Genomic DNA, 11,030 nt, shown 5'->3' on the forward strand with positions numbered 1-11,030 from the left:
TCAGCTTTGATATTAATGAGTTTTTTGGGTTCATTGAGAACATGGTTGTTGTTCAATAATAAGATTATTCCTCAAAAATACAACTTGCCTAATAATTCTGCACTCCCTGTAATTAAGGCACATCAAATTATTTTAAATTCCAAATCACTAAATCAGGATTGTAAAGAAAGAGCTTTTTTTTTTTTTTCATGATCCTGAAACACCTACAGCACCTTAGTTGCTAGTCTTATTTCTTTAAGGTAAAGGAGGGGATAACTCTTCCTAATGAATGAATAAGAAATGTAGGGAATATGTCTCAAGAAACTATTTGAAACACTGTGTGATGCTTATAATACAAATGCTCACAAATCAATAGGCATCGCTGTCTGTTATTTGATGGAAATAACAGCAGATATTAATTATTAGGTAGGAAACTGCTGATGGATGAGTGACGACAAAAATAATGAGAACAAAACGGCTCATTTTCAAAGACAAAAGACCGAGAAAAATTAGACTTTGTACCAACACTGAACACACATACACAAACCACAACTTAAACAAGGCCTGACTAGCATTGTATAGGTCACTCTGGCAAAAACACCTCCAGCACAGCAGAGGCGTGGTTAGCCGGCAGGGTAATAGGACCCCCGGGGTGTCCTCTGGTGCCTGGCAGAGTCTGTACACTCAGGGATGTGATGATTTTGGAGGCTGCGTAACGTCTTGGGCCATTTGTCATGTTCTTTGAATGTTGTACATTGCAGAATAAACTAGCTAATCCTCTTGGCAGAGGTTGTCCCTATGTGAGGTCTGTTTGGATGAGTGGTACACATCAATCTAATACCCAGATAGATCACAGTATCCAGTGTGTTCCAGCAGAAACTTGCATCGGAATGAAGTAATCAGTGCTATTGACGTCACCCATCTGTGGTTTTATTGGTTGGTGTATTCAAATCAAAATATCCACCTGCTTTTATTTTGCACATATTGCAGTATTTCCCCACAGTCACACAAAAACGTAATTCTCAGAGGGGGAGTTGGTTCTAAGACCACGACAAGGGATCATCTGCAACCCCACAAATTTCCCAGGGGGCTTCAGCTGAATCGAAGACATGATTGATTGACTGTTTATGGTCATGAATTCACTGAGGAACAGAACTGGTATGCATGTTTGTGCTATTTATTTATGGATTTTTTCCCACTGTGACACTGGGGATATGTTTATGATGTTACCTGAACCACTGAAGCGTGAGCTGCATTACAATGATGACTTAAAGTTTTAAATTTACTACTAAATCTTTAAAAAATGTTAAGATGCTGTTTTCTGGGTAACATTTTTAAGAAATTGGTTTAAGATAATAAAGTCTTGTTTCATCGTAAATTGACTGAAAAAAAAAATTCTGCAATTTTTTTTCAGGCTGCTTAATGAGTTCCTTGAGAGCGTCCACGTGTGCATCGCAGTCCACTGTTTTTAGTGTAACAAAGCCATATAGCTATGAAAGATCACAGAGGAAGAGTGATGATACCAGGATGAGTTTGTGACGGCAGGTTTTTCACCTTTCCTCTGTGTGGCAATTATTAACAGGTACAAACACATTTATCTTCAGAAAGGGAAAAACTGAAACACTTTTTTCTCCCAGGATATTGACCTCCTTGGCCTCAAGGAAATATCTCAGAGTCAGTTCAGTTTTTCATTATTAGTAAGAGTGCTTTAAGAGTTTGCCTGACTTTCTTTCCACACCACTTGGGATCTTTTTCTTCCAGCAGGTGGGGAATTTTTGAACTAATCTAACATTTCCCAAGTTCACATTTTAAGAAAATAGGCCCAATTAGAGGGCCCCTATGAATAATTTATTAGAAGTTTTCTGCTTGTGTTTGTAATGCTTAAGTTTCAAGTAATATATCTAATTGATGGGTATTTTAACCTGTCTTTTCATGTATCCCAGATGTCAGTTCTCCAGCCATTTTCTCAGCGCTTGGGGTCTCTAAGATGGGAGACAGGGAGAAAACATCAAAGACCACAAGCCAGGCTGCCTTTGGGGCTTTCCCAAAGAAAAGGCCCACCATCTTCAAGGAGAGAGCAGGAAGAGGGAGATGAAAGAAGTGCCGGGGTGTGTGGAGCCATTTCAACTTTTGACTTTGTAGCCAGGAGGGAGGGACATTACCTGAGAGGAGGAAGTGTTGTCACAGTGTTTTAAGTGTTTTGGTTTAGCAGAGCACACATGTGTGCAGGTAAAAATAAGCAACCACCTACAGAAAAAGTACCTTAATGATGGGACGTGCCATGAACTGCTTAAGCAAAGTATCATCAGCTGTGAAGCAGCAAATCAAAAACTGAGTAAGTGCTCTGCTTCCTTTTGAACAACAGGGAGAGAGTCAATGTTGACACAGAGATTAGTGCAAAATTTGACATTCCTCAGCAGGAAACAAAGGAGCTGATTCTGAAATATTCATGTCAGATAGAAAGGTACATGTGGGAAGAATTGCCCCAGATATGATTTATCACACATTTTAGTAGATATTTTAGACGCTGCCCTAAAAACACTGATGACTGATGATCACTGTCATATCCAAATGTCAAATTTCAACATTTCATAAACCCATGTGATGTATTACTCAAAATGTATGTTAAAGTAGCTTGACATACTTACAGCAGGAATCGGTTATGCCTCAGAGGCCAAAGACGTGATGAATTGTTCAAAATAAATAAAGGTGAGAGACAATGAGCGCTGCTATATGAGTGTGCATTTGTTGAGGTATGAAGCTTTACTCCAGGTAATAATTAAGTGGAGTTTTTTTTTTTTTTTTTTTTATCAACAATAACGCATTTTTATTATTTTGAGTACAGGCTCAACCATCATGTCTGAGAGAACGGGGTGAGAAAAAATTTCTCATTCATTTCACTTCCTGCGTTTTAAAGAGAAATGTTTTTGTCTCTGGGAGATTTTCAGTTTGACTCTAATTTGAAGACCTCTGTCGCCTGAGACAAATTAAACAAGTGCTACTCCAAAACTGTTCCAAAGCTTCTGCAACATTTAGCCTGGATATTTCTAATGAAGCCTGTGCCACTGGTTGCTTTATTGATCCGTTCGGTGCACCTAGACTGCTCAATATTAACGATAACAGTGCAGCGTTTGAGTTATTTCACAGCCTCACTCAAATGGAACATTTAAAGAACTTGCACTGTTCCAACTCGTGGGTGATTTCAGGAAAACTGAAGGACTTCTAACAAGTGCACTTCTCTCCAAGGTAACCTCTTACTCACTCGCTGTAGATAAAAGATTCTGTCAGCAGTGTTGAATACGGCTCGCTCATTCTCTGAAAATTCTCGTCTCCAAAGCCTCACATGCTCTTCAAGTGGCTTTTTGGGAACGTGTAAATGGATTTGTCTTGATGTATGCTCAATCATCCAGGCAAGGAAATCCTAAAAATTTAATTCTGCTCATCTGGACGTATAGTTTTCAGTGGAAGAAACGTTTTGTCACTCATCCAAGTGACTTCTTCAGTCTCAGTCTGATGAGTTTTTGGATTCATTAAACTAAAGAGGAGAAGCAGTATTGTGCAACAGAACCTGGGCTACATTTATAACACACATCTTCAGGTTTAAATGCAGACTGTCTCAAATCATGACTGAAGCAAGCCCTAATTTATGTCCTATTTTAGACTGAAATCTTGTTGTGTGACAGTTAAGAGACTTTTTTTTTTCCTTGCACTATTTTTCTGTTCTCTTTTCTGACTTTTTTACCCAAGAGTTTAGTGGTGACAACAGAATGGGAAGTAAAATACTAGATATGATAAGGTGTCAGGGTTGGTTGAAGTAGGACCCAAACGCAGGACTTTCTGGATGAAGACGGTGTGTTTATTTACAACGAAAAAAACATAAAACAGTGCCAACAGTGTGTGAGTCCTCCGTGCACCCATTTCCAATCCCCATGCAGTGATTCTCCTCCTTGATTCGTTGTAAGTGTTGTGTCCTCCTCAGTGCCTGTGTACATCAGTGTTCTGCTCCCTCCACATGTTTCCACAGTCCTCTATAACACTGCCACGCAGTCTGCCGCTCCACTACTCTCTTTAGTAGGGCTTCCTTGATTAGGCTGATCAGCAACAGGTGAGTGATTACTCCCAGGTGTGGAATGCTCAAAGGTGAGACGACTCTCCATACCTGGTGTGGCAGCAAAACTCACACACCACAGCACACACACACTCAAACGTGTACACAGGGAAACGAGAGACCAGGAGCAGATCAAACCCACAAACAACAATAAACAATCAGATAGTCTAATAAGACTTATCATATTCAGTACTCCCAAAAATAACACATAAGCCCTGGGTCCACCCAGGCCCATGACAAGGAGCATTATGCTTCAGTCACACAAACTGCAAAATTCACTTCACAGGCAGTCATTTCTGTGCCTGTTGCAAATTATTTAAAGCAAAAAACATGTCATATTTTAAGTAAAAGCTTAAAAAGTTGATGAGCTTTAAACTGACAAAATTTCTCTTAATTGAAGGAGTACGTGTTTATGTGGCCTAGTAAATTTATTCGAGCTGAGAAATATTTGCTTGTTTGACTCTGCTGTCTGACAGTGCTTGAATTAAAATTGTGCTTTGATCAAATAACACTACATCCTGAAAACTTGAGTGTAATTACCCTAAATAACAGACTTTTAGTGACATGAGACAGACAAATATTTGATCTTTGAGGGTCTGTGTTAAGTTCCAAGTCAGCTGCATTGGAGATTCCCAGTTGTGTGTATTGATGTGAGCAGTAATTGAAGATCAGAACAAAATAAATTAATAAGCTGGGGTCTCACGTTCTCTCCACACGTACAGTTGGTGCCAATCACTGTTCTCAGAGGGACAGGTACTTACAATTCGTTCATGTGGAGCTCTGTTTTGCTGCTTTCTATAAGACTTCCTTCAACTCTAACATGCTGGTAGGGGGAGTTAAGATGTAAATGGTAACTGGCCTGTATTCTCTCTGCCCCCATGGCCGTCTGTGTCTCAATTTTAGTTCACAACTTAGACACTCTCATTCATTACATTCTCAAGACACATACATATAGGGTCTTAGGGGTGGACACACTGAACGACATCCAGAGGGGGATCTATTCATTCAGCCTCACCTCTGGAGCCGGTGCGCGCTTGTCAATTTTAAATTGCATGTGGACATTGAGGGTTCTGGACAGGGACCATCTGCATGTCTCTCTGCTGTGTGTCTTCATGTTGGGTGTGTATGTGTGCATGAGGGTGGGAATGCATGCTTGTGACTGTGTGTGCCTGTTTGTCTATGTGTGAGGTCAAGTGTAAGACTCCCCACTGGGTGGATGCTCTGTTGTGTGCTGGCTCACTCCCAGGAGCTGCTTGGCGGGGCCTCAGATCCCTGCTGGGGTCTAAGGTGCTCTTGGGTCTTGGGTCTTTGGATGACTGTGGTTCGGGTCTCCTCCATGCCTGCTTCAGGTCCTGGGAGGCGGGGCTGTGGCTCCCCACACCCACTATGAGACACTACATGGAGATACCTTATGAACATAAGCACACTCACACACACACACCCACACAGAGGTGTACACAAGTGATCACATAGGTGTACACACAGGTACCCACAGACACACACTATCTTGGGGTGCTACTGCCTGTAAAAATATCTTGTATTATCAATACTGTGTGATTTTTATTACCATTGTTATTGTTATTTATGCATATGTTTGCGATTGCTGTGCTGTTCTAATAAAATATATCACTATCTAGTGGACTATTATAGCGAATAATGTTTTTATCTTGCAATATAAAGAGCCTTGAGGCAACTGCTGTTGTGATTTGGTGTTTCATAAAAAAAATTAATTTAAACTGAATAGAAGTGAACGGAAACTTGTTGAAAATGCTCAGCAGAATGTCTGCAAGGATGCGGGCCCTGTGCCAAAAATTAAGACAAGGGAATGAAAAATAAATGAATGAATAAAAAATGCAGAGAGAAAGGCTGTTTTATAGGAAAGTATTGTTGTTAGCTTAGATTTGTTTTACGACTGACTGTGATTTAGTGACTCATCTAACAATTTTGATTAGTTTATTGAAGCCCTTTGTTTGGTCCTTTGACTTGCCAGTTTTGCTCTTCCTTTTAAACTTAAGCTTAACACTGATCGATTTGGTGTAAGTCATGCTTTTCCACTAGACTACCAGGGTATAGATTAACCTATAACCAATCACCTGCTTTTCATTAAATTGGCTTTATTCTTGAATTAAACATTGCAGTAAGATGCTTAATTTGGGGGTAAGGTGGTGTTTTCTCCTTTTGTGCAAAGGTCTGCCAATATTGAGTTCAAAGATGTTGGCTCCAACCTGATGACCACACCATACATAAGGAACCAGCTCCCAACCAGCAACACAAGTGGTTTTCTGCAACTTCTGCTGTGAGCTTTGTGCTCAAACTTAAAGCAGGCATTGGCCTTTTTATTTAGGTAAGGTAAGCCTTCGTGTTTTAGTTGGGTTTATCTTGTTTGGGACTTGTGGACTGATTTGTTATTCTGGCCCTAACTTACCCCATCACTAATTTAATCTCCTATGTTTGTAAAAGTGTTGATTAATAAATAAAACCTTTATTCATCATTAGTTAGCTGTTCATGAGGCTGCTCTGGGAAAATGGATGCTTTTCATTTTGCATCTCAGCCCCCTTAAACCGGGCATAATAAACCTACTGAAAATATTTTAGAGACAAAGCTGTACCAGCCACAGCAGATCTACCTACTAATCACAGTACCTTTTAGACCCTTAAAAAAAAGAAGCTCACATAAAGCAGTTATTTTCCCGTGCCACACGTAGTCCTTTCTGTGTGAGGCCCAATGCTGCCAAATCACACGCGTGACGGACATCTGCACCACGTTTATGTAAATAACTCCTTTTGTTCTGCTGCAGGACATGCTACAGCCAGAAAATACACAAAGCCTGGCATTTCTGCTTTGTCTATGACATTTACAAAGGGACAGCTAAAGACTGAGGCTGTGTAACCCATCGGAGACTCCAAAGACCGCGTGCCGATTGAACCGTCATTGTGCCACAGTAAACCCCATTTTACTTTTTTTTTTTCCTGTTTGATTTCCACCACCTCACTTTGCTGCCACATTTTCTGTCGACCAGCTCATGGACAGGCGATGTGATGCGCAGCCAATGACGGGAGGTGATACCACAGCCATGATGCACCTGTGCTGCTTATAACAGGATGAAAACCCATGGATGTCACCAGCTTTTATGGTTCATTCCCTGCAAATGTGGGTTCACTCTTGGGGGGGAGAAACACGGGTATCTTTCTTTTATTCAAAATGACTGCTGGCATGAAATATAAGGCCTATAAACAATCTCTGACATTTATATTTTTTTTTACTTTGAATTGCTGATTAAAACAAGAAGCTGTTTTTTGTTCAGCTTCATTGCCTCCAGTTGTTTTGACAGAAATGTGTGTGCTTGGAAATGGTCTTCAAAACAATATTTTTGTTATCATTTGTCAGGTATGCAGACACAGGAAATTTGCTTGTCTGTACAGTGAGAGGAAGGACTTTATTGGACTCCTGGCAGCCATTGTGTAGTCTTCCAGTACATTTCCTCCATTAAAGCTGCAAATTTGGCTCCAAGTTGTAACATCAAACGTTACAAAAACCTCCATCAGAGGAAAGTACAACAGCAGTTATTCCCTGTTGTAAGCAGAAAAGCATAACTAGAACCATGAATACATTTGCATAACATTTTTAAATAAATGTTGCACTAAACAATCTCTGACCTTTTTCAGCCCTATAACTAAAACCAATTACTGCAGTTATTTTGTGAAAAGAAAATCAGTCAGTGCATTGTGTTTATTTCCAGGTGTTCTTTTGTTTAGTAGAGGAAATGTTTTTAAGAAGAGAGCTGTGGAGAGAGAGCTTTAATTGGCTAACTGCAGGTCACCGAACAAACCCTTCCAACCTACAAAGCAGCACAAAATCCATGATCATCTTCATCAGTATGTTTAGATGTTTTTTTTTTTCTTTTAATGATTTGAAAGTCCAAGCTTAAGCATCTCCCAGTGCTCACAGATGGGAATTTACTTATTTTGGTTTTCTTCATGAGTGAGGTGAGAGTGGAGCAGTCACAATCTAGTGACCAAAAGAATATACAGAAGATACAAGCAATAGGAATGAAGGTTTTTTGTAGGTTGTCTGAGCTTCTCCCAAATGAACGAGCTCCTTCTTGAGCCCAGAGTAGAGCTGCTACTCCTCCACATTGAAAGAAGGCAGTAAAGGTGGTTTAAGCGTCTAACCGGGATGCCTCCGTTTGGGGCATGTCCTACTGGGAGGAGGCTGGAGAGGTTACATCTCTTGGCTGGTCTGAGAATTCCTCAGTGTCCCACTGGGGGAGTTGGAGGAAGTGGCCGGCAGAGGGAGGTCTGGTCATGTCTAAATGAAGACCAAGATGTGAGGTTGATATGGAAAATTCCTAGGCTCATTGATGCCACTAAAGCATCTTTTTTACTCCAAGCATTCACGTTTACATGCAAATGAGGCCATAACATTGGCCTGTTATTAAAGGTGCTTCCAGATTAGTTAAGACTGATGTGTACTATGTGGAATCATCCAAGCACTACCAATACACACGTGTTCTGGTTTTGGTATGGCTACTTTTCCACTTTTAACACCGGACCACATCTTTGTATGCCTGAGCTGGATCCAGCTCTGTCTTCATCAAACTGACTCTGGCGTAGCAAGTGTCATTAAATTCAAAATTCAATGTGATCTGCCAGACTTGGTTAGTTTTGAATAAAAGTGCTTTAACTAACTTACGTCCAGGTCTCAATTTTGTGACTTTGTACACTCTAAAAAGTAATTCATCAGGCCTTTTACCACCACTTGATTAAATCCATGGCTGCAACATAAAAATTCTAATTTATTGATTAAGATAGACCTTCTAAGTTGCAAACTTTATTTTTTTGGGTTGTGTTGAATTAATTTTATATGTAATTTGAAATTAAATCCCAATGTTAGTGGGTTCAAAATAAAATTCAAGTTGTAATTACTTAAAGAAATTTAATAGATAACTTATTTTTTTCCACTGTAACTTCTGATTTCAAATTCCCTCCCCTACCCACTTAACTAGCCCGGGCAAATTCACACATGTTGTGTTGCATGGTGCAAGCTTTTGTAAAAGACATTTCAAGGTAAGTAACATTTCATTTACAAATAACAGTTCTACCAAAGCAAAGCATTTGTGCTAGTCACCTGTAGTGGATTTGTGTACGATGTGATGCTCATACAGATAAGGAAATACGTTGCACTACCACATGTAGCTAATGCTAGCCATTCTAAACTTTAGCACAGGAGAGGATAAGACTTATAAAGTTTCATTGGACAAAAGTCTTCAGCTAGAGAGTGCTGCTGTGGCTAGGAAAAGCATGGTTAAAGTTTTGCTACACAGTGCAATCTAATTTCGATCATAGGCTGATTTTGTTTTTCTTTTTACCAAAATTAGAAGCCTTTAAACTGTGAATAGTTTTGTCAGAGGGATAACCTAGGGTTCTTTTTTCCGTCTGGCTCACCTATTTTATGTCTTTATAAAACTTGCATGACCTATACGTAATATTACATTGTAAATGATTTTGGTTAGTATTGTGATACAGCTTAAAGTAAGTATTGTTCTTGATCTTAAGAGCTGTAGCTATCTTTGTTATTTGTGTTGTTGTTTTTTTAAAATCAGACTGTGTGAAATATTGTTAATGTCATTCCAGTAGCATTATTCTGGCATAGGCTATGTGTATCTACTTAACATTAAGACTTTATGTAAGCAGTTAGTATAGTGTGATAATCTAGGGTCATTAGTGCTTTGTTAAGTTGGGACACATTTTTTACAAAATGGGCTGGGAGTGAACAATGTGTAAATTCAAAACCTCTGCAAAAACAGGGTTGCTAAAACATCAGAGATTACACCACGGTTATTGTGGGGAAGTCTCCCTTGTCTTCACCAAGATTGTTTTTGTTCCCTCAAAACTTGGGGTAGCCTTAGATCACATCTATCCTCTTTAAATAATGTATTAGAGCATTCATTAATGCAGTATAGCTAATAGTCTGCAAGGTTTAATTCTTCTGTTTGTGTGGTCTACAGATAAAGGAGGAGTTCAAGAGAATAACCACTGTAAGCCTTGAATGGCTGTATGGCCTGTATGTGTAACATTGATCTTAAAGGTGTTTGCTGCATTGTGTAATAGAAAGATGCAAGATCTTGTAAAGTTTGGTAGGCATTGAAAGTTAACATTTACTGAACACTTGCATGGAAGTATTACTGTAACAAAATGTTTTCTAAGTAGATTTTTTACCAATTGAACACATTTGTTTCTGTGGTGTTAAATACATAAAGGCATATTCTATAACTTGGCTGTGATGGTATAAATCTAAATTTCTGGTTTATTTTCACTTTTTAAATACAAAGTGTTGAAATGCCTACAGTTAAAAAATAAAAAAGTTATTTGATAAAAAAAAATGTTGAATGAATTCCTTTCTTAAAAGCTATTACAATAAAAAAAAATAAGAGAAAGCTAAAATGATGATAATAATGATGAAAATCAGCAACTTAATATTTTAAATAATGAACTTTAAAAAATTGTTTTTGTAATTGCTGTAATTAATTACATAACACTTAAAAATCATTTTAAATAATGTGGAAAAAGTAATTGGAGGAACATAATTTTTATGAGTAAACAACTTAAAAATATGTTTTTAAGCTACCAAATATTACGCATAAGATGTGTAGTAAACCGGAAGCCTTTTGTATTTTAATCAATTATAGTACCACTGGATGTGTATTAGCTCCTCTGGGTCAGTAATAATGATCTGAATCACCACACCATATGCAGACTAAGTCCACCAATGTGGTTTTGTAAATTTGTACTGGCTGACAGCTGCTTCGGGGCTTAGAAAACTTCAATGGAAGCAGAAATGAAACCCAGCAGCAGTTCAGTGCCTCTTGTCTTATAGAAAATGACAGATACTATCAACTTGAAGCGTCACACAGAGTGTGTTTTCATCAGCATAGGCAAACCT

The sequence above is a fragment of the Perissodus microlepis genome, chromosome 2 (genome assembly GCF_051167445.1).
Source record: "Perissodus microlepis isolate ML-2025 ecotype Zambia chromosome 2, ASM5116744v1, whole genome shotgun sequence".
Lineage (NCBI taxonomy): Eukaryota > Metazoa > Chordata > Actinopteri > Cichliformes > Cichlidae > Perissodus > Perissodus microlepis.